This window comes from Pongo abelii, chromosome 7, assembly GCF_028885655.2.
Source record: "Pongo abelii isolate AG06213 chromosome 7, NHGRI_mPonAbe1-v2.0_pri, whole genome shotgun sequence".
Lineage (NCBI taxonomy): Eukaryota > Metazoa > Chordata > Mammalia > Primates > Hominidae > Pongo > Pongo abelii.
In genome coordinates this window covers 109,277,157-109,302,531 of record NC_071992.2, presented here as the reverse complement: position 1 = coordinate 109,302,531, position 25,375 = coordinate 109,277,157, and the positions used below count along the sequence as shown (strand labels likewise).

General features: G+C 40.6%; 1 long non-coding RNA gene across 2 annotated transcripts in view; it reads left to right on the top strand.

Annotated features, from left to right (window-relative positions):
* Positions 1 to 25,375, top strand: part of LOC134761956 (uncharacterized) — a 147,570-nt gene that overhangs the window by 78,390 nt on the left and 43,805 nt on the right. For both annotated transcript variants that reach the window (XR_010141230.1, XR_010141231.1), the window contains one exon: positions 22,502 to 22,669. This is a non-coding gene — a long non-coding RNA (uncharacterized LOC134761956). The remainder of the gene's footprint in view (positions 1 to 22,501; positions 22,670 to 25,375) is intronic.

The window sequence follows — 25,375 nt, the reverse complement described above, 5'->3', positions numbered from 1 at the left end:
GTGAATAATGCATGCAACAGAATGGAATAATTGAATAATACAATGGGAAGGAATTAGGAGCAAAACAGGGAAAAGTAAGTGCTCAAAGATAATCTGATCCATGGCAAAGGGTTATAAACTACTGTTTAGCAATAAAGATACTTTGGAGCCAGGGAAAAGAATAAGAGAAATAAAAAGTGATTTAAAATAAAAAACCCAGAAACGTGAAATATTAAACACTTGCACCATGCAATATTGAAAAGACAGAGCAAAATTAAAATAATATATAAACGTTGACAGTTCCTACTTGTTTTTAAAACCATATTTCCTGGCTGAATGCTATTATAATCTGAGCATTTTGGGAGGCTGAAACAGGAGGGTCACTTGAGCCCGGGAGTTCGAGACCAGCCTGGGCAAGATGGCAAGACCCCGTCTCTACAAAACAAAAACAAACAAAACCGTGATTCCTCAGGCTGACTCCCAAACTCCTGCCTGCCACTTCCTGGTGGTCTTTGCTCAACTCCTTTTGGGGAGACGCTGGGAACCACTAGCCTCTTGTATGCCTCTCTCTTCAGGCAATTCAGAGTTCTCTTTCTGCATTCACTGCTCCAGCCATTCAGCTGGATGAGTTCCTGTTAAATTTCAGTTCTTGCACCAGGTTCTTGGAACTCTGGGATAACAGTGCCTGCTCTTAAGATAGTATGGCCAAGGTTCTAGAGACAGAATGATGAATAAAGCAAATGAAGGGAAAATATACTCTAAAAAGAGATGTGGTCATCTTCTGGAACGTGTATTCTAGGGCCAACAAAATCTCTTACCACTTTGACCTTTTCCCTTGGATGATTTTTCTGCCTACCTCAGGGATCCTCTAAGAGTGGTTTGTGGACTGGCAGTGTCAGTGCCACTTGGGAACTTACTGGAAATACAGATTTTCAAGCCCTACTCCAGACCTCCTGAAACAGAAACTGATTCTGGGTGAGGCCTAAAATCTGTGTTTAGAGGAGTTCTCCAGCTGATTCTGATGCACATTGAGGTTGAGAACCACTGCTCTGTCTTTTGGTCCGGCTTATCCTCAGGATTCATTCCTCAAGGAAGCCCAGGCAAGAACTAGGTGCTTCCATACACAATCTCTTTCTTAATCCTGGAAACAGCCTTATGAAATAGTTCTTTTTACTTGCCATTTCTACAGAAGACAAAACTGAGGCTCAATTAGATAAAAAGTACTCTCCCAAGATTACAGTGATACCAAGTGTAAAAGCTGCAATTTGAATCTAGGTCTGGTCTCATTCCAAAGCCCAGGTTCTTCTCTACATGTTGTCGTTTTCTCGGAACATCACAACCTTTTCTAATCCAACTTTTCATACTTCCAATCAACAGCTCTTCCTTTGAAGTCTACTGTATCCTATCTAAAATATATATCAGTATTTGTTCCCTCCTCACTGTCTCCTGCTGAGAGAGAGGGAGAGAAAGACAGAGGCTCGTTTGCAAGGCTAACTCTTCCAATATGTTGCCCTTGGCCACGACTCTGGGACTTTACTCTCTTCCTCTTCCATCTCTCTGCCATTTTCTATCTATTCCTGTCATTTATTTTCTTTTCATTAGCCCTTTGTACCCTGTTTATGTCTTTCAAAAATTACCTAGTTGTCTCTTCCTTTCTTTCAGTTTTTATCACCAGATGCCCCTGTCTTTCCTTCTTGTTTTATATTCTCTTACTGAGTATTCACCTCTTCCCAGGATCTCTTTGGATGAATTCCAGACCTGTGTCTCCAGTCCTGGCCTCTTTCCTAAGCCTCAGACCCATGGCTCAAGCTTCTTCTTGGATCTGTTATTCAACCTCAGCTTAACAAGCCTAAAACAGAGTTGGTTGTCTTTTTCTCAAATCTGTTTCCTATCTGGCTAATGATGCCATTCTCCATCCAGTCTTCCTGGAGAAGAAATTTGGCCTCTTCTGTATTCTCCCCTCTCTTTCACACTCTGTATCTGATCAGTCTTTGTGACCTGATAATTCTTTCTTAAGATATTCCTCAGAGCTGATCCTTAGTTGTATTCTCTAGCTCCGCAAGATATGGGAAGTATCTCACTCCCCTTATATCTCGGTACCTAACTCATTGCCTTGCCTATTATAGGTGCTTAAAAATATTTACTGAATATGTAGTTAAATTATGGGGAATAAAATCATAACAATTGTTATTCTCATAGGAAGAGGAGAGAAAAAGCAGATACTCTAAAGGTAAGTTAAAATAATTTATTGACAGTCAAGGTGAGTGTTAAAATGCTAGCTGAATTATTAGCCCCAGAGGAGCAAGAGAATGGGGACTTGAAAGACTTATCAAATAATGAATCAAAGGACGGTTCTTGTAGCATCCTGTTAAGAGGCAGAGATATTTCAACATCTCAAGAATCAAGTACTACAATCTTTTATGAGACTAGAAAATCATTGTAGGTCTCATAAATTTCCCTCTTCTCATTGTTCCAAAGGCTTAATTTAGGATGAGTCACTCCATAAATCTAGGCAAAGATGACTAATGATTATAATAACAATATCATAAATTATATAGTGCTTTTCCTGCAAAGGAAAACTGTATCTAATTTATTCTCTCAATATTCCTCATTGGTTGCTAGGGCCAGGGATCATTATCTCTATTTTTCAGATATCTGGGCATGGAAATGTGCTACCAATTTATCCTCATTGCCATAGGATGCCCTATGGCTGCATCCTCACGTTTAGTGAAGCTTACTTCAGAGTGGATTCCCACATCCTCTTCACCTCATTTAGTCTCCAAGCCTTGGCTTGGTTTTCTTTCCTTCTGTTTGTCATACCACATTCCCAACCTTATCTGAGAAAATTTTGTAACTTAGTCATTTTCTAACTCATTCTAGAATTCAGGGAACCTAACTGGAGGGGGAATAGAAAAGGTGAAAAAAAAAAACATAAGAAATATACTGAGGTCAGTTTCTTGCTAATAATTATGATACTAGTTAAATGCTCTCCTTTAACAGATACTTAAAGGTACTGTAAAACTATGGACATCCTTTGTGGTATATTCATTTCCAATAATCCAGTGTATTGTCTTCTATTTGTTAATTACAATAAAACAGGAAATATACATGTTTGATATAGCCTCAATCATTGTTTACCAAATTACATTAGATGGTTATTAAGCACACAGTTGTTTACTAAATGGCTTGGTTAATGTCACATGGTCAATAATACTACGATCATAGTGTTTGAGTCATAAAACATGAATCCATATCTTTTAATACTAAGTTTATCATTTGGTTCATACAACCATTATTGTGTAAAACCTTAAGCAGAACTTCACAGTATTTTTTTTCCCAGTAAAATGCTACTGGTGGGTTAATCTATGAACAATGATTTTTTAATTATATAAAAGAAAAATATAATGCCTTGGATTTAATAAATTCTTATGAATTCAAATTGCATTGTGTGTGTTATTTAAAATTACTTCATAGGATGTTAACATAAAGAACACTCATATTCTTGCCTTTCCTTTCATAGAGTTGCTAATACTCTTCATTCATCTGTTTATTTATTCCACAAATATTTGTTGATTGCCAACTGTATGCTAGGAGTTCTGCTGGGTGCTAGTTATACAGTAATGAACAAATCAAACATAGCCCTTGTCCTCCAAGATCTTAGCATATAAAAAGAGACAGGGATGGGGAGCAGAGACACATAAAGGGATGCATATCTGGAGATCATGACAAGTGTCATGAAGTGAAAGAATGGGGAGGAATGCAATTTACAATGAGGACTCCGAGAAGCCCTCTTTGAGAAAGAGACATTTTTTTGTGTGAGGTTGAAGGGTCAGATTAGGCATGCAGATGAATCAATGCATGTGAATGACCAGAATGCAGCTGAGAACCTGCAAAGCAGAGTGTGGCCTGATGGCAAGGAGGGGAGAGAGTTTACAAAATGAGGAGGGGAAAGGAGGCAGGGAGAGCCCTTGCCAGATGGCGTCTCATCTATTATCCATGTGAAGATTTTGAGATGTTATATTAAGTGCAACAGGAAATTATCAAAAGGTTTTAAGCAGGTGATATGGTTTGGCTGTGTCCTCACCCACATTTCATCTTGAATATTAGCTCCCATAATCCCCACGTGTTGTGGGAGGGACCCAGTGGGAGAAAACTGAATCATGGGGGCAGTTTCCCCCATACTGTTCTCATGGTAGTGAATCAGTCTCACCAGATCTGATGGTTTTATAAGAGGTTTTCCCTTTCCCTTAGCTCTCGTTCTCTCTTGTCTGTCACCATGTAAGATGTGCCTTTCACCTTCTGCCATGATTGTGAGGCCCTGCCCAGCCATATGGAACTGTGAGTCTATTAAACGTCTTTTCATTATAAATTACCCAGTCTTGGGTATGTCTTTATCAGCAGCATGAGAACGGACTAATACAGCAGGGAAATAAAGAGAATAAAATTTTTATTATAAAAGGACCACTCTGGCTACTCTTTGGGTGTAAAGGTTGGAGAGGTGTCAGAATGTGTGTTAGGAAGCTCTTGAGTTAGTCCAAGTGAGTAAATACCAAGGTAATTACCATAAAGGTAGACTGATTTAAACTATAATTTAGAGTCAGATCACCAGAACTTTGTGATGAATTGGATGGAGTCAGAGTGGGGGATATGGGAAAACAAGATTCTCTACGTCATTGAGTCTCTGACTGTTAGAGCCAGAAGGAGGCTTAGATAATATCTGATCCAACTCCCCCATTTCAGAGAAATTGGAATTGGGTTTCTGAGACATATATTTTCTCACACAAATATTTTACTAGCAATAAAATGGGTGTTGCTCAGAGCCAAAAGGTTGAACCAATAGAATTAAATGCTGTCTACTTATATTTAATTCTTACCTCTAAGAAAAATACCTGGGTAATTTAATATCATCGACACTTGCCATTTATTTTATAAATATTTGCAATGTATTAGAGGACAAACAGGAAAAAGTTTCCAGTTCTTCTTCCTGTATGTTTAAGTGACTCATCATTTGGGAGAGCCACCTCCTCATCTGGTTGGTTTCACAGTCTAATGCTACTGTAAAGTGATTCCTTGATGTTTAGCTCAAGTTTGTGCTTGTCCGATGTCTGATGTTATATTTTATTTGGAAAAATAACAGAAACCAGTATTTCCTAACTTTTCCCCTCAAAGGAAGATAGGGAGCTTTATTCTTTTCATGAAGGGTGTTCATGCATACCATTTTTTTTTTTTTTTAACTGATGCAAAAAGAATTGGCTGCTGACAAATGAATCACAGTCCTTAGTCCTGTTTTGATCTATGTGGCATATTCCTTAAAAGTTTGATTATTAGTTAAAATAAATTATAATTTTTCACCATTCTCTTGGAAGAGTGAAGCTTATATTCAGTGATAATCATAATTATGTTTTAATAATGATAGCTAAACAAAAAGAGACAATTCTTATATGCTGGGCACTGTACCAGAACTGTTAACATGCACTGTTTGCCTAGAGTCAGACAGCTAATAGTGACAGAGTTGAAATTCAAGCCCAAATCTATCTGATTACACAGTGCATGTTCAAAGCCATTTTCTTGTACATTCATTCATTCAATAAATATCAAGCAGTTGGGCGCCAGGACTGTTCCAGGAGCTGAGTACACAGCAGTGAACAAAATGGACAAAAATTCCTACCTTCCTAACCTTATATTCTATTTTGAGGTGGGAAAGGGCAAGATAATAAAGCATAATCAATAAAGTATATAGTGTGCTATAAAGTGATAAGTGCTGTGGAGACAAGGATATTTGAGTAAAAGGGAATGTTGCATAGAGGAGATAGGGAGAGCATCACTGACAAGGTAACATTTGAGCCAAGATTTCAAGGAGATGAGCAATTGAGGTCTGTGGGGAAGACCACTCCAGGCAGAGGGAATAGCAGTGGAGTTGCCAGTTGCCAGGCATATTTGAGGACAGGCAGGGAGGCCCGTGTGGCAGGGGTGTAGGGAGGGAGAGGGGTCTAACAGAAGGCCAGGTCGTCCTGTAGTGTCTTTCAAGCCAGGGTAAAGTTTAACATATATATATATAGTGCCATCAATCTTGTGTAAGAATGCTATTTGTCATGCTATTACGATGTAAGCCTTATTCACATTGTGCTGGGCATCCCAGAGAATTGATCAATGACAGTGTTGCTGCTCTCTGAGAATGTCTGATCTGCCAAGGAAGCAGTGCTGGCTCAGGAAAGCAGTTGTGTAGTGGAAATTTTGGAAACCCAGAGTGGTTTGGGCTTTGTTCAGCTTTCAAACGATTTCCTAAATCTGTCTTATAGTGCTTTAGAGCAGTCCCTTGAAAGTGCATGTTGATTACCTTGAGGATCATGTTAAAATGCAGCATCTATTTCAGTAAGTCTGAGGTTGAGCCTATGAATCTGCATTTCTAACAAGCTCCCAGAGGAAGTCAGCGCTGCTGGGTTGTGATCCAGACCTTGAGAAGTGGGGCTTTAGGGTTGCTGGAAGACTTTCCAGTACATCATCTCATTTTAATTTGTATCTTCATTGAAACCCTGAGTTAACTGGTTCAGATATTATCATCTTCCTTTACAAATGAAGAACTCAAAGCTCAGAGGGGTGAGATGACCCGGCAGAGGTCATATGGCCAATTGACAGAGCTGTGACTTGAATTTAGTTCCTTGGCTTCTAGACAACAGCTGCCCCGATGGCTTTTAAGCTCGAATACAGAAAGCACATGCTAATTAATGTTTTTGGCTGGTGCACGCATGTGTACACAGACACACAAGCACACATACAAGGCTGTAGTGGGGTGTGGGTGGGGGATGATTAGGCCCCCCTAAAGCTGCAGCTGCCCAGAGGCAGGCCTTGGCAGTGGTCTCTGGAACTGATCCAGACATCACAACATGCTCTGGAAATGCGCCTATCTCCTGCACAATGCCCGCCCCTACCTTGGATGGGAGCATTTTCTTCACAATTACTTTGCACATGAGCTAAACGGCATTTCATCTACCTTGGAGGTAATCTGGTCCCATCCTTTTGCCCAAGTCAGAAAGTTATTTACTGTCAAGCTGGAAAATCCTGTTCTTCTCACCCAAGGAGAGCAGCGTTCTCAGAGATGAAGCACATTGCTTCATACTGAGCTCCAGCTTTCTGGGAAAAGCAGAAATCTTTGAAGCATTTCCAACCAAATCCTTGGAGAGGTAAACATATTTTTCAGCTGCAGGATTCCAGGTTAAAGAAGTGTGTTCCCCACTTGTTTACAAAGCAGTGCAGCAGCTGTTAGGAGGCCTCCACCCGCACTGGACAGACAGAGGCATTTGGAAGATGCGCCGAGCCTTCCCGTACAGTCTGCTCAGGCTCACCCCTCTGGGAAGACCTCATCACCATCAGGCACCAGCAGTGCTGAGAGCTCAGGGGTACAGGAATGGCAGATGAGACACGCCTGGCTTCTTGGATTCAGTTTTGCTGTGCTCTTTTTATTAACATTTTAAGAAAAACATGCTGCCTCTCAACTGTTTTTTGCAGATGATGGGTAAAGAAAAGCCTGCACCATCTCCTGCCTCCTATTCCCTTGTAGGAAACATGGCTTCAGAGACACAGGCATTAGTTTTTTGGGTGCTGTGATGAGAAGGGCTCTACTCCCTCCCTTCTGCTTGTGCGCCCCTGCTTCAAAACCCTGTTCACATCTTGTGTTCTCTATGAAGCCCTTCTTGAACACACAAGGCTGCAGCGGTTGCTCACTTTCCTAATTCCTGGAACACTTAGTGTTTTCTCTACCCATTGGATGTTTATTTTGCACTGCTTTGTATGGTTAAGAATAATAATAGTGACAATAATAGCTAGCATCAATAGTGTGATTGCTATTTGTTTGACACTGTGCCAAGCACTTTGTATGAATTATCCCATTTATCCTCAGAACGGGCCTCATAGGGGCAAATTGCTTGAGTCCAGGAGTTCAAGACCAACCTGGGCAACATGGTGAAACTCCATCTTTACAAAAAATACAAAATTTAGCTAGATGTGGCGGTGTGCGCCTGTAGGCCCAGATACTCAGGAGAGACTCAAGCTCATATGGTTCCTAGTACTCACGATCTCAAATTTGACCTTCTATATCAGTTTCTGATTGGTTTGACCCTGATCCATATGGATGTGTTTATTAAGGTAGCCGAAATGGGAGGACCGCTTAAACCCAGGAGGCGGAGGCTGTAGTGAGCCAAGATCATAGCACTGTACTCCAGCCTGAATGACAGAGTGAGACCCTGTCTCAAAACAACAACAACAAAAACAACGGACCCTGTAAGATTAATGTTATTATTTATCCTCATTTTAAGATGAGAAAATCGAGGCATGGAGAAGTGATTAGATATGGCAAAGGTCATACAGCTCATAAATTCGAGAGTCTGGACTGGAATTTCAGTCTGGACTGGACTGTAATTATCATTTACATATTGAGAAGATAACAAGGATTCAAACACAAACTGGTTTGTGTTTCAATCCTTGTTATCTTCTCAATATGTAATGATAATGCCTCTTCTATTATGCTGGGATAATGGTAAAGTCTGTAATGAATAGCAGTACTTTAATAAACATTTCCATATGGATTAGGGTCAAACCAATGAGAAACTGATACACAAGGTCAAATTTGAGATTGTGGGTTCTAAGAACCATATGAGCTTGAGTCTATCAGGAGCCATCTTTGCCCCCATATGAATAAAGCCAGCCCAAGAAGAAAGCCACATAGAAAGTAGAGCTGAGAGATGGAAAGATATTGTTTTAATGATACATTTGAACCCCTGATCCAGCTGGGCTTTATTTCTATATTCTTCAGTTATAGAAACAAAGAAATTCGCTATTTTGCTTAAGCTATTTTTGAGTTCAATTTTTTCCTTTGTAATCAAATGATTCCTGACTAATATAACCCATTAGAAAACAACAACCCCCAAATTAAAACTAACACTGAAACATATGACCCCTCTTCCTCTAAATAACAGAGTTGTTTGAAAACCAAGAGTTTGCTCTTTCTCGCTCTTTTTATAAATCTAGACCGATGCTGTCCAATGTTACTTTCTGTGATGATTAGGATGTTCTAGAAATGGTCTAGATCTGTACTGTCCAATATAGTACCCATTAGCCACATGCACAAGTGCTTGAAATGTGATTAGTATAACTGAAGAACTGAATTTTTAATTTGATTTACATTTAATTAATTTAATAGCCAAATATCTCTAGTGGCTATTGTTTTGGGCAGCACAGATGTAGATCATCTCTGTACTTCATGAATGAATACAGAAATGCCTGATGACTCCATTGCAGTGGGTGGAATGAATTATAGCTCACTCACTCTTTGTTACTGGTGGGTCCCCAGGAGTCCTTCTGATACGTCTGTGAGTCCAAAGCCCACACTCCTTCCACCTATGGGACTTAGAGAGGTGAATAATAACTTGCCAGATCTTTTAATGGAAAATGCTTTATTGGCTCTATTAGAGCAATGGCTGATGAAGGAAACTCTCTTACTTTATAAACATGGTTATACCATCTTGGTCTATCTATCCTATGTGAGAATTCTTGTGTGACTGGCCCTGGGCACTCATTATAGTTGAAACTTTTCACAGTCTAGGTCATGCGAACACTTGTAGAAATTGATTAAAAAAAAAAAAAAAGAGACACACAGCAATGTCCAGATGTACTCTTATTTGTCTTGAAGGTTTTCATCTAAGTTTGCAGAGAGAAGGTGGAGACAAGTCATGAGGTATTAATTTAACAAGAAATTCACCTAGTCATCAAGAGCCTTTGGAAACAGGCAGGCTGGGATCTAAATCCTGATTTCTTCTCTTAGCACATTTGTAAGACCCCAGTTGAACCACTTATGCTCTTTAAATGGTGAGTTATTGCAACTGAAAAATGGGAATACTAGTATCTACGTCATGGTGTTTTAGTGTGTATTTCATGAAACAATACATACTCAGGACTTAGAGTTCCCAGCATGTGGTAAGTGCTCTGTAAATATCCACTGTCATCATTGTTTCATATGATTATTGATATCCATGGGTGATATAAGCAACAAAGTGCACAGCCATGTTGATGATTCTCTAACAGCTTTCTGCATTGTGGATCCTCACTAGCCTGCAGCATCCTTTCAGTATGAAATTTGGCTGAAAGTTAGAATGAACTTCCTCTCCACAAATTAGTCTCAACTGAGGTAAATTAAGATCCCTGGTCAGAAAGATGAGCTTCTACCTGGTGCTCACGCTGCTTTTCGCTGTTTGGCAACTGTCTTTTCATGTTTCAAAGATGTCAAGGCTTCTTGGCAGTGGGATTAGAAAATGGTTCTTGCTGTTCCTTTCCCAAGGCTGAAGTGCTCAATACCTTAACAATGACATTAGGCAGCAGCTCCCCTAAAACACTGGTGAGGAGGCCCATGTCCCCACCCAGAGTAACTGCCTAGGTGCTGTCCAAAATAATTAGATTGGAGTTCAGGAATCATTTACTCTAAAAATATTGATTGAGCTCCTCCTACTTTCCAGACATCATGCTGGCCACTGAGGTTACAGTAATTAACAAAATAGACACAATCTACAGCTACTCTCATTGAGCTTATAGTCTAAAGACTGATTAAGCCTGAGGGACATTTTGGTGCCTTGTTTGCAGAAAACTGGTCGTCTTTAAACCATCACCTTCTCATTAGGACAGCACTATTGGTGAAGCCTATGGGTATGTACACAGAGTTTGAGAGAACATTATTTGATGAGATGCTGCAACTCCTCTTTTAGCTTTTTATGGTCTTCATGCAAAGGGAAAATTTCTATGTTCAAGTAAGATAATTTAATGGCTGGATTCAGGTATAATGGCATAATTCTATCCATTAGAGGAAAGAGGAAATATTATAACATATTTGGGTTCCACACATTATCAGCTCATTTTATCTAGACTTATCTATAATACTTACTACAAAATAGAATGAAAGCATTTAGCATCTAAACATTAGGAAGCAGGCTCATCATCATGAAATATCTCACTAGCTAGAGTAGCTGTTCAAAGTATTCATTCTGCAAACATTAATATAGTACCCATGTTATGCCAGACACTGACTGGAATTTGGAAGCACCAAGTCTTCTCAATTCTCAGGGAAGAGGCTGTTTTCAGTAGCTTAAGAGTAGTAGAGTTCTGTGCATTTACATGATTGCAAAACATTCTTTTAATGGAATCCTGCTTCTCATTTCTAAAAAAATATTGTGTTGGGATTGCAGCAAAAAAAAAAAAATCAAGGAATCAATGGGCTTACAAAATGAGTCTTTCATGTCTCATGCTGTATTCAGATTTATCGCCATCATAGGTGACTGCGGCACATGACTGTAATAATTCAAAGGGGACAAAAATGTGGAAATTTAAATTCATTTTAGTTCCTTTTACTTTAGCAGATATTTATGGAGTCATATGCCCCACGAGGTACCATTAATAATAGCACACATTTACAGGGATTATCTGATGTCCTCTCACCACATTCTGACATAGGTACTATTTTTGTTGCCATTTAACAGATGAGAATATTGGGAGTCAGACTTACATTGAAATGCCTGAGATTAAGCTGCTAGGAAAAGGCAGACGTGGATTGCATGCAGATGTATTTGACCTCAAAGCCCATTCTTTAAACCACCATATCTGAGGACATGATGTCAACTTTCTTTTAGTCCCTGCAGTGTTTTACCTATAGAGAGAGCTCTCAATAAATACTGACCAATTGTAAATTTGAGGATCTGTTTCAGAGTGGGGTAGGGGAATGAGAGAGTCTAGCCTTAGTTTTAAAAACATTTTTTAGTACCTACTTGACCTGGCTGTCACCTGCCATTTCTTTATACCTTTGAAATTCAGGTGAACTGGGTTGGGGTCAGCAGATTTTACATCCCGGTTAATACCACTTTCTACCTCAAGTTTTCTTATCTTGCCACCACACAGGTTCTGTTTCTGAGCTGTCTTGATGTAAAATTTACCCTCTGCAAGTGTCCGCAAGACACCTAACCTCACAGTATGATGTTTTTCTAGTACTTTTCTTGAAGATGTTGGGATTACATTGCATGGCTTTCAATATTTTGTTGATACTTTCCCCTTCTACTGCTCCTTATCCCCACACACCTAAAACCACACACACACTCTGAGTCTTCTAAAAGTCTAAGCTTCAGCCCCCACTGGGATACCCTCTTTTTGCAGCTTCCCCATGAAGCATCATCCATTCTCCTCTAATTTTCTTCCATTGGAAATGTGGTGAATAAAATTCTCTACATTTTTTACACTAATAGGTGCTTTGTGATTTTATGTACAGTCTCACGTAATGCTTGCAATTAGATGTTAGTGTTCTCATTTTATGACGAGAGAGAGAGAGAGAAGGAAAAAAAGAACAGTGTTGAGCAGTTAGGACTTATCCGAGGCCAGTTGTCACTGGAGGTACTGTGTTGGGAAGCTTAGCTCCCTGCCTGGACTCTGATGATTTTTCCATTCTACCTTGCCTCCGCAGTCCAACTGAGGCATGCAGCAGAGAGGAAGAAAGGGGACTCTGTCTTCGGTAGCCAGCTCTGGCCGTGTTTCTCAATGGAATGCTGTTGACACTTTGAGTAGGATGATTTGCTGCAAGGAACTGTTCTGGGCATTGCAGGTGCCTGGGATCCCTGGCTCCTATCCACTAAGTGCCGGTAGTGTCTTCCACTCACTGTGGCAACCAGTGAAGTACCTTCATGCATGTCTAAAGCTTTAAGGTATGTGGAGAAGAATAGATTATCCCTGAGATAGGTGGACTAAGTCTTTATTTCGATACTGGGGTCCTCACTTCCATATTAATAGATTAACTGGAAGGAAGTATGAATATAGCAGGCACTACTAGTGTTAAAATGGCAACATGAAACAAAATGGTGAGGGAAGAAGAGAGTGGCAGTAGGAAAACTACAGTCTTTCTCTCCCCGCATTTGACACGTGGGTCCCATGGAAGGCTCAGATTACAGTGTCCTTCTCACCCCTGGAATTAGGCTGTGGGTAGAAGCCAAGATAGAATGGAAAACAAGGCCAGGAAGGAAGTGGTGTCTTGGGAAGCAGCAGGAAAGAGGGAACCAGCATTTATTGGTGGGGAGATGACTGGGCAAGCAGGAAGGACATCTAGATAGAGTCTTTGCTTGGTTGCAAGCAATTGTGTAATCTTGAGCAGTATCCTCTTGACATGCAGAATGAGAGACTTGGATCAGGGGATGGCCAAGAGTCTTGGCCCTGTTTCTCAGTTCAGGGACTTTGAGGGATCAGAATTACTTGTTATTTTGTTTACTGATATTTCTTAATACTTTGGTTGTTGTGTACAGTTTAGTCTGTTAATGATTTCCATATTTGTCAGCTGCTTCAGCCTGAATCATCTTTATCCTTCAGGAGGAAGGAAAGTCAAAGCCCATGATTTGATTCTGCCCAGAAACCATAACCCTCAGGCTCAGGCTGGGGGCCTGTGCCTCCCTATTTATTCCTGCTGGCAAGTTGCAAGCTCTGGGTGAAGGAGATAGATGATCTTAAGTGTTTGTAGAATCAGATGTGCTCAGTGAAAACAGTCTGGCTGACTCACAACAGATTCCCAGCCCCCTTGGCTGTCCTCCAGAAATCATGTCTGGTAGGATTTCTGCAACAGATCTGATAGTTGCTGACTTAGGGAACTTGTTAGTTGCTTGTGAATTCATGGTGATGGTCCTAATTCCAGACACAAAATCCCATTGACAATAAGAGGCTAGAAATTTACAGAAAATGCGTTGAAAGCTTATTTGTGAAATGTGTGTGTGTGTGTGTGTGTGAAAGAGAGAAAGAGAGAGAAAGGGAGAGGGAAAGAGAGAAGGAGAAAGAAGGGGAGAAAGAGAGGAAGAGAAAGAAATATTATGTAGATGATACAAAATAAAAATAATTTATATTGGTAGAGGCTGGATACCCTCTAAATGGAATATTTTGAAAGATGGCTACATTGGGAAAGAAGTAAGACTAGAATGATGATCTCTAATGATTTTCCTAACATAGAATATAACCTCATAAGACATTGTTCCAAAACATAGCATGCTCTACCAAAAGGCCAGCATATAAGAGAAAGTGGGTAGGCAGACTGGAGACACGGGAGAGTTGATAAACTTTACCAGGATTTACAGATTGGCTTGATTTATTTTGTGTTGCAGAACATCAGATAAACTTTTTTGGTAGATGATAAGATTATTTTAAGAACTTTTTTTCCTTTTTGAAGCATAAATGACATTTATTTGTTCAGCATGTGTTTCATAGAGCCTTACTCTATCCAGATAACAAGCACAGACTACTCTCATTTGTATGAATTTGTACATGAGTGTGTGAGGCAAAGGGTAATTTGTAGAGGTAGTAGAATAGATGGGAACTGGTTATTTTAATATCTTTTGCAGATTTGCTGCTTGTTTGCAAAATGACAATTCCAAAAAAGTGGAGGAAAAATAATATTAATGTCTAATAAGTGATTTGTGGGACTCGGGGCAAAATGTGCTCTTGTTCAAAACTTAGTAAGAATTTTAAGGTGACAGCATCAGAGCATTAAACCAAGCACAGGGTTCTTCCTAGTGTAGGGGCCTGTGTGACTGCACAGATCACATATTTATGAAGCACCCCTGGTCATGGTACATGACCCTCTGAGCCTCAGTTATGTCTTTCAGTTGGGTATAATGCTATCAACCTTGTAGGGTAATCATAAAGAAAACTAGAAATCATATTGTGTGACAGTGTTTATTAAGTTTATTATGTTTATCAAGCTTATTAAGGTCATATTAGGTGTTTAATAAATAATAATGTTAGAATGTAGTGATAGTAAGTTGAATTAATAGCATAAATTAGAATTTACTTGGAGGACTTACTACGCCAGAGTGTTTTTTCTTTTATTGCTTTTGGTCGGAGGAATCATCTTGCTAAGTAATTTTACTTTTGCCCTAGATTTTTCTTTTCAAATTAATAGACATTTATTAATTTCCTGTTGAAAGAAATAAGAGTTTGGTTGCAGGCCACATGTGTATCATAAATGAAACCCTGGGTAGAAAATATATAAAATGTGGGGAAATGCTTGACTCACATGCTTACTCACCTTATAATATTTGCAATCATAAAAGTATCTCCTCTGACACTTTCAAACTGGAGAAGAATATCTTTTTCACAGAGTACCATAAACAAGCAAGGTTACAGGTTCTGTAATATTTGTAAGAAATGCTTTAGTTGAGCTATTGAAAATAATTTTTTAAGCCAAAAGGAGAAAATATATGCAGCTCTTGAATATTTAACAGCTGAAATGATTTAAGCTTAAATCTCATCTTCAGACCCCAAAAGAAGCAACAATAAAAACTTTTAAGCCGTAAAGAATATTTTTATTTTATTTTATTTTATTTTGAGATAGAGTCTCGCTCTGTCACCCAGGCTGGAGTGCAGTGGCGTGACTTTGGCTCACTGCAACCTCCTCCTCCCAGGTTCAAGCAATTCTCCTGCCTCAGCCTCCAGGGTAGCTGGGACTACAGGCACCCGCCACCACACCTGGCTAATTTTTGTATTTTTAGTGGAGATGAGGTTTCACCATGTTGGCTAGGGCTGGTCTCTAACTCCTGACCTCAAGTGATCTGCCCACCTCAGCCTCCCAAAGTGTTGGGATTACAGACATAAGCCACCACACCCAGCCACATAAAGAACATTTCAAAAAGTTATGAGTTAATAAAAAACAGGACCATTGATTTTTCTGAAAAACATTTTTTGACATATTTTTCTTACCTGGACCATAGAGTTGTTGAGAAGTCATAGTTACAGAGTTTGAAGGTGAAGATCTGTTATACCTTCATTTTCCTAGTGAGTTATCAGGACAATATTTCAGACAAAATAACTGAAAATCCAATATTTTATTCAAATTTATTAATAGTTAATAGAAATGGAAAGGGAATAAACCCTATGAAGTGATAGTATTTTCTTTCATTTTATTCCAAAGTCATTCCTTCCCTCCCTGTCTAGCACTTTAGTGTTTCTAGATTATCTCTTGTGTAAGAGTAGCAAATGTTTCTATGGCATTATCACCTCTAATTAATAATGCTGCTATCAAAATCTGGTCAAGAATCCATGTATCAGTCTTCTGTCCTCAGCCCAGGGAGGCCCAGAGGACATATAACTCCATGAAGTGACCTCTAAGATTTTGAAGGAACTTCCTACCCAGTTCATGGGGGATCAGATGTTCCTGGTAAAATGCCAGAGGTGCTGACCTTGAACACTCTGGATGGATGAGGAATTGCTGCCCCTGTGCAGGATCAGGGCCTGTGGAACCAATCCTGTGTCTTTTAAGACAGAAGTCCCCAGCCCCAGGCTGTAGACTGGTACCTGTCCATAGCTTGTTAGGAACTAAGTCACACAGCAGGAGGTGAGTGGCCAGCGAGCATTGCCACCTGAGCTCTGCCTCCTGTCAGACCTGTGGCGGTATTAGATTCTCATAGGAGTGGGAACCCTATTGTGAACTGAGCATGTGAGGGATCTATGCTGTGTGCTCCTCATGAGAATCTAATGCCTGATGATCTGAGGTGGAACAGTTTCACCCTGAAACCATCCCTACCACTCGGTCCATGGAAAATTAGTCGTCCACAAAACTGGTCCCTGGTGCCAAAAGGGTTAGGGACTGACTGCCGCTTTAAGGGGTCAACTAGAGAAGAGCTGAGCTGGGACAGACCAAAGGGCATTACATGCTCTGCTCTCCATCAGAAAGATTTCCTGTGTCTTTATGTGTCATTTCTGAGCCTAGCTCCAGGTTGTCCACTGATGCTGTCTGGGACCCCAAAGTCAATCTTCCCAGCTGGTAGTCCCTTCATTCTGTTGCCCACTTTCCCTTGAGCTCCGTCAGAGTTTTGTGCCCTCTCATACCTGGCCTTACCTGCACCATTGTACCTGTGGGAATTATCACTTGCTTCACATACCTGGCGATCTCTGCCTCATGCCACATCCTACTGACCTGGCCTTCCTCCACTGCTGCAGTATCGACATTTCCTTCCTGACTTTGGAGAATGTATTATTTCTATGCACACTTGGCATGGTGGAGTCTTCTAGAGGCCCGTTATGCGTTGGATTGTGTTCCCCTCCAAGTTTGGGTGTTCTAGTTCTAATCCCTGGGGCCTCTGAATGTGGCATTTCTGGAGATAGGGTCTTTGTAGAGATAACCAAGTTAACATGAGGTCACAAGAGTAGGTTCTAGTCCAATATGATTGGTGTCCTTATAAAAATTGGAAATTTAGGCCAGGTATGGTGGCTCATGCCTGTAATCCTAGCACTTTGGGAGGCCGAGGCGGGCAGATCACCTGAGGTTAGGAGTTCAAGATCAGCCTGGCCAACATGGTGAAACCCTGTCTCTACTAAAAATACAAAAGTTAGCCAGGCATGGTGGTGCGCGCCTGTTATCCCAACTACTCGGGAGGCTGAGGCAGGAGAATTGCTTGAACCCAGGAGGTGGAGGTTGCAGTCAGCTGAGACTGCGGCATTGTACTCCAGGGCAAGAGTGAAACGCCGTCTAAAAAAAAAAAAAAGAAAAAGAAAAAAAAAGGGTGGGGGAGAAATTTGGATAGACTCACATACAGGGGGAAGACCTTGTGAACCTGAAGATGGCTGTCTACAAGCTAAAAAGAGAGGCCTGGAAACAGATCCTCCCCCACAGCCCTCAGAAAGAGCAGACCATGCCAACACATTAATTTTAGACTTCTAGCCTCCAAAACTGAGAGATTATAAATTTCTGTTGCTTAAACCACTCAGTTTGTGGCACTTTGTGGCAACTTCCTTAGTAATTAAATACAGGGTCTCTTCCAACAGAGCTCTCAACTCCTTTTCTTGGTTCTCCTAGAGCATTCAAAGGTTCAAAGCCCATGAGGTGACAACCACTCTTTCTATGCCCAAGAGCATGTTGCCAAGAAGGTGGGAAGGTTCACTTCCATGTCCACAAGCTCACCACTTTCTGAAATGTATTTGGTCTGTGCAGTGCAGGTCTCTCTGCTTTCCTGGGACCCACATTTCTGAAGGGGCTCCTGGAGTGATCATGTCCACATGTCTAGTTATGTGTTGAACCTGTTTTATTCTTTGAGTACGAAGTATTCAGTTATCTCTTCAGACCATCTTTTTCTCCTTTCACTGGCTTCCTCCTAAGTGGGGCATGTGAAAGTCAGCCAGCCCTCAAATCCCCTCCAGTGAGGACAGTTGCCAATGTCTGGCTCTGCTGCTTCATCATGCAGGGTGACAGTGGGCCAGTCATGCCATCAGGGGCACAAATAAAATGTAGCCAATCCCTTGCAGTCAGATACAATATTGTTTCCTCTGCCCTCCTTACAAGCAAGTGGTCAGACCATAATTACTCCTGATGGCAGGTGGCAGGTCTACATCACATCTTGACATTAGCTTTTAGCTATTTTTTTTTATAGCTGCCAGTGTGCTCGGTCAAATACCTGTCTGTCATCACAATCAGACAGGTCTTAATGTCTCTGCGTTACAGAGGAGGACCTCGGCTCCCTTCCAGCCCGTTTATTATGGTCCCAGCATAGCATTTTATCACACATTCCTTACGCATAGCCTCCTCTCTACCACTACGGAAATCTTCCAAGTTGGCAGCTTTAGTGTCTACTGCCATTAATCTTCACTAGGCTGGGATCATGGGGCAAAGGATGATTTATTGCAATTACCTGTTATAGTGCAGAGCTCAGGCGAGCTAGGCTCAGATGCATTTACTGGGCTCCCTTATATTCTCCCACAGCCAAAGAGGAAGGCATGTCTGCCTTGTTTCTAGGTATATTTACTTTCATTTAGCCCATCAAATGTTAGTTAATTAACAGGGAAGTGGAGAAATAGATTTAGGTAGTATTAGGGTTATGTATAGACATGGTGAAGGCTGGCTGTTCAAATCCAGAACTGACACTGACATTTGACAGTCCATTTAATTTCTTTGTTGTTTCTGCATTTTAAGAAACATCCAAAGGAAATTCGAAATTGCACTTACCTGACACTTTCTGCACCATCTGTTCCAGGTGATTAAAACCAATCTGCATATAGTGTTGTGTTTCATTTCCAATTTCTCTCTCCCTGGGATGGCAGGGGGCAGTGCACAAAGTGGGGAATAATGTGTGCTTGGGTTCTGCTAGTGAGGGAGAAAACAGGGGTGATGGTGATGGAAAATAAAAGGGGAGAAGTTCTTTGCAGCAGAAATAAATATGTTCTTAAAAGTGGCCCATTGTTTTCCCATTACCAGCTCTGATGACAGCTTCTTGAATGCTCTGAGTCAAAGAGCCTCAATGCTCTCATGTCCCTGGCCTGGTGAAAAGTGGCAATTGTCAGGACAGATGAATGAAATTAAAAAGTTTTTTGCTATTGTACCCAGGATCTGCTTCATTCTCAGGCTTTATGTAATCTGTAGAAGATACTATTTGGTGCCCTTATTATGGACAAATATTATTTATTTCCTACTGGATGGTCAGGTAGAGGGGGACTGGACTAAATGAGCCTTACAGGATTCTTTCTGGGTTTGTGACCTCCTAAGAGGACAGTAGAGTTAAGGAGAGAATGGCTGCTCCACAATTCCCAGCTCAGACAGATAGAGCATTAGCATCTATACCTGCATTTTCCCACTTCGTTTTGTTCTCCCTCAACTTGGCCGTAATTCTCTGCATGGGCTGCTGGGAATGGGGGCGCTGGAATTTTATGTAGTCCCTGCCCCAGTGCACCTTCCTCTCAGCGTTGATGAACATCCATTTCCCTTGCATTCTGCTACCAATATGGGCTGCCTGGGATTTCACAGAACAGTTGATGAGGCTGCAAGGAGCCACCAGTTTGCCAGCAAGACCCAGATTTAGCGGATATCCATTCTGCTGGGTTTTCACTGGTTCTGCATCCCAGTGCAGAGATATTATCCTTCAGCATATATTTGAGACAGAAAGGAGGGCCTTTTTGAAAATATGTGTTGCCAGGAATGACTGCGTGGCAAACTTGTATCACCAAACTGAAAGTCTGATGCAAGGACTTTTCTTTCACATGTTCTTGGGACATGGTAGTAGGGGAGAACAAGTTTCCATAGTTAGGGATTACTAATTAGGGATTAAGGCAAAGAAGACTGATGCATGGAGAACTTTCCATGTTAACCATGGGGAGTGGAGGCTTAGCAAAGTTAAGTAATTTGCCTAAGATTGCACAGCTAGTAAGTAGGAAGGTCGGCACTTGACCTTCAACAATTGACAGGTTTTTACATCGACAGATGGGTTAGGTTGCTTCTAAAATGGCTCCCAGCGATCACTGCCTCCTGGTATTTATTCCCTTATGCAATCTCCTTGTGTGTGGGTTGAAACTGGAGACTAGCTACTAATGAATAGAATATGGTGCAAGTGATAGCATATCCATTCTTTTTTTTTTTTTTTTTTTGTCAAAACTGGAGTTCTTTTTTTAATATATAAAAGGTTTTAGTAACGCTCTGAGTTTTATGACAGGCTTATTTGATAGAACACAATATCTACCAGCCTGTGAGAAAGTGTCCAAAATTATGTTCTAAATGCATAGTATTATCTAATTTACCCACAACCTCCTTACTCTTTTCTATCTGCCTCTCCTCACTCTTACCACTGCCCACTTTTCTAAAAGAAAACTAAAGGTTCCATATTTGTAAAAGGTGCTTAAATATATAGTCATTTATGAGACTTCTAAACAGTAGCTGTTTAAGTTTAGCCCAAATAAGAGTTTTCTCTCAATTATAAGTTATCATTTATTGTATCTGCTGAGTTTGGTCTGCTTTTTCATCTTTATCAAATTTAAAACTGAGGAGAAATCAGGGAACAAATTGTTATTTTTTCAGCACTTTGACTTATTCACATTTAATCTAATGCATTTTCAAGCTGGAAAGATTTTTTACTCATGGCCTTTTCCCAGATTTTTCCCTTTGCAAAAAATAGAATCAACTCAACACCCAGGGAGGTGAGTTCCATTAATTATCCTTTTCAGATAGAAAATAAGTAGCTGGGAGGAAAATGGGAATTCAAAGCCATGTTATTTTACTCTGTTTTTTTTTTTTTTTTTTTTTTATTTTTATTTTTTATTTTTATTATTATTATTATTATACTTTAGGCTCTATGGTACATGTGCGCAACGTGCAGGTAAGTTACATATGTATACATGTGCCATGCTGGTGCGCTGCACCCACCAACTCGTCATCTAGCATTAGGTATATCTCCCAATGCTATCCCTCCCCCCTCCCCCCACCCCACAACAGTCCCCGAAGTGTGATGTTCCCCTTCCTGTGTCCATGTGTTCTCATTGTTCAATTCCCACCTATGAGTGAGAATATGCGGTGTTTGGTTTTTTGTTCTTGCGATAGTTTACTGAGAATGATGATTTCCAATTTCATCCATGTCCCTACAAAGGACGTGAACTCATCATTTTTTATGGCTGCATAGTATTCCATGGTGTATATGTGCCACATTTTCTTAATCCAGTCTATCATTGTTGGACATTTGGGTTGGTTCCAAGTCTTTGCTATTGTGAATAATGCCGCAATAAACATACGTGTGCATGTGTCTTTATAGCAGCATGATTTATAGTCCTTTGGGTATATACCCAGTAATGGGATGGCTGGGTCAAATGGAATTTCTAGTTCTAGATCCCTGAGGAATCGCCACACTGACTTCCACAAGGGTTGAACTAGTTTACAGTCCCACCAACAGTGTAAAAGTGTTCCTATTTCTCCACATCCTCTCCAGCACCTGTTGTTTCCTGACTTTTTAATGATTGCCATTCTAACTGGTGTGAGATGGTATCTCATTGTGGTTTTGATTTGCATTTCTCTGATGGCCAGTGATGGTGAGCATTTTTTCATGTGTTTTTTGGCTGCATAAATGTCTTCTTTTGAGAAGTGTCTGTTCATGTCCTTTGCCCACTTTTTGATGGGGTTGTTTGTTTTTTTCTTGTAAATTTGTTGGAGTTCATTGTAGATTCTTGATACTAGCCCTTTGTCAGATGAGTAGGTTGCGAAAATTTTCTCCCATTTTGTAGGTTGCCTGTTCACTCTGATGGTAGTTTCCTTTGCTGTGCAGAAGCTCTTTAGTTTAATTAGATCCCATTTGTCAATTTTGGCTTTTGTTGCCCTTGCTTTTGGAGTTTTAGACATGAAGTCCTTGCCCATGCCTATGTCCTGAATGGTATTGCCTAGGTTTTCTTCTAGGGTTTTTATGGTTTTAGGTCTAACATTTAAGTCTTTAATCCATCTTGAATTAATTTTTGTATAAGGTGTAAGGAAGGGATCCAGTTTCAGCTTTCTACATATGGCTAGCCAGTTTTCCCAGCACCATTTATTAAATAGGGAATCCTTTCCCCATTGCTTGTTTTTGTCAGGTTTGTCAAAGATCAGATAGTTGTAGATATGTGGCGTTATTTCTGAGGGCTCTGTTCTGTTCCATTGATCTATATCTCTGTTTTGGTACCAGTACCAGATAGCATATCCATTCTAAGATCAAATTATAAAAGACTGTGACCTCTGTTCCCTCCACAGCCTGTTCTGATGAAGCTGGATGCCATGTTGTCAGCTGCCTTGTGGAGAGACCCATGTGGGCAAGGAACTCTGGCCAACAGATGATCTGGGTGGTCTCTGGTCCACAGCCAGGGAAGGGCCGAGCACCTCTGACTAGAGGCTTATGAGAAACTGAATCCTGCCAGCAAGGTGAGCTTAGAAACAGACCCTTTTCCACTTGAGCCTTGCAATGAGTAGAGACCCACCTGACATCTCAACTGTGTTGTAAGAGACCTTGAATGAGAGCGTCTAACTCAGCCATGCTCAGATTTCTGGCCTGCAAAAACTGTGAGATGGTATATGTTGCTATAGGCCATTATATTTTGGGGCATTTTGTTATACAGCTACAGTTTGTATGTATGTTATACATATGAATAATTTATTAGATAACTAATAAAACGAGGAAACCTTAAACACACAGGAATCTTTCTCTAATTGTTTGCTATAGAGAAGGATCTGAGAAAAGACCCATTTGTCTTGGAATCCTGCAAGGAGTACTAAATGAGATCAATGAAAAGGTAATAATAAAAATATTTTAAAATCTTAATGGCACAGACACCAACCAATCCAAAAGTATCAGCCATCTCCCTATGCAGGGTGCCAGAGGGCTGGGTTCCAGCCCGTTCATTGCTGGATTGTGGAGGACTCCAGGTGGTCTGGGAAAAGGAGTGGAGCAACATGCAGGTACTTGTGAGGCTCAGGGAAGAGGTTAACTCCCCTGGGATGAGTCGTGGGATGAATATGTTTATATTTTAACAGTCTGCCTGCCCATAGGGCCTCCCTACTGGCTATCAGACTCGGGCCAATTCGTGGAAGCCCATTTTAGGTAGCATCATCTGAATCAGAAGGCACAGACCTAAGAGGTCAGTGAGATGGTGGGGAGGTGGGGATCCATTTTTGTTCTTCCTTCTGACTTACTGAAGAGACAGTCTTGGGGCTCCAAGCCTCCAAAGACCACAACCAGCTGCCTTTCTGTGTGCTTATCAGTAAGTAGTCTATTAAAAGCTCAAAGGTTTTGGAGAACATACCCTCCCACAGCTGGAAGCCCAGGTTTTGCTCTGATATCCTTTCTCCGGTTTTCATGCATTAGTGGATGTTATTATTCAGTATGCAGGAGCCTGGGCAAAGGCAGGTCTTTTAAACATTCAGCTGCATGCTTGAACTGGGGAAATCACAGCTGCTCCTTGCTTTTGATAATGCCAGGGAAATTGGTAAATAAATAAATAACTAGGGCCCAGGGTTCATTTACTAAATACCCCAATATGTGCAAGCAAGCCGCATCAGGCACATCAAAGGAAAATAAAAGCATAATTTAGTAATAACATGGTCTCCTGCAGCCTCCTGCTTAACTCAAGTGTTAAGTTAAAAGAGGTAAATCAGGGGTTTTGAAACACAATTTTATACGTAGTTTTCTTTTTCTTTCTTTCTTTCTTTCTTTTTTTTTAAAGAACAGGATCTGGGACCATTTCTTATGTTAGCAGGATCTGGCACAGTTTTCCTTTCTGTAAAAGGGAAGAATTTAAAAAATAATTGTTAACAATTATTCTTTACCCTTCAACTAGGGAATTTTCCCACATGCAAGAAGCATGCCATGTTTAAAGTATTTGCAAGTATTTGAGGGACTTAAGATATTCCCCGTGTCAGAGATTGGTTTTCAGTTTGGATGTGGCAGAAACAGTGCAGGGCCCATACCCTGACTGAAGAAATTAATCTGCAAGGAGGCAAAAAAAAAAAAAAAAAAAAAAGACACTGGGACACCGTCCAAATTATTCCCAGGGACACCCAGACTCCAGACCTATATTATGTTGGAGAACAGACCACATAACTGTCCTCCAGCTTTTCAATGCAACTCCAGAATTCCTCCCACTCCAGCTCTGTGGATTTATCCCTGCCTTGATGCCACGCCCCTGTGAGGCCACATCCTTGTGCATCTATTTGCCCACTGTGCTCTGATTTCTTACTCCCTGCCTTCCACCTTGGTGCGGAGTCTTTCAATTTCATCTTGTTGCATGGTTCAATATTGAAAACTGCTTCTTCTGTACCCTCTCCCAGCTAAAATGATGTCTATCAGTCATGCCCTTCATTGAATGCCCTTGCCGTGCAAAGATGTGTGGGCTCTGGAGTCAGTTAGCCGGGTTTCAAATACCACTCTTCCTACTTATTAGCTGTGTAATCTCAGGCAAATTACTTTAATTTGCTGAGTCTTGGCTTCCCATGGTTAAAATAGAAACTTCTGCAAGTCTTGTCTTTTCCTGAAGTAGGAATCAGTAATCCTTAAACTCAGATTTGTTGTGAGGATTAAGTGATTTACACGTGTAAAGTCTTTCACATGCTGATTGGCCACATAGGAAACCCTCAATAATTGATATGTACATATGTGATTTAATACTACCCTAATACTGCTGATGTTTTTTTGAACATTAGATAATTTTATCCTGTTAACCTCCCTACTAGATAAGTATAATTATTATCCCCTTTGCACAAGTTATACATCTATAGAGAGAGATTTGAATCTGGGTCTGAATTCAGCGTCCCACTCCAGCTTCTCTTAAGATGATGGATGATTTGCTCACCCTCTCTGTTTTTACTCTTCATCTGGCCAAGAACTGATGAAGTGTTTATGTTTCAAACGGTTTACCCATACAATGGGATAAATAGAGAGAGTTGAGAAGTCAACACAGGTGTAATTAAGCAGATCATCGGCTGTTGATAGCGACTCTCCCAGATGTCAACAGAACAGACTTTTAAATAGAGCGGATGCTGGTAGTAAACTTGAAAGTGAGCCATACCTTGGAAGATCAAAAATCACTGCTAATGAAAGGAGCAACAGCATAATTAATTCAACACATGGATTAA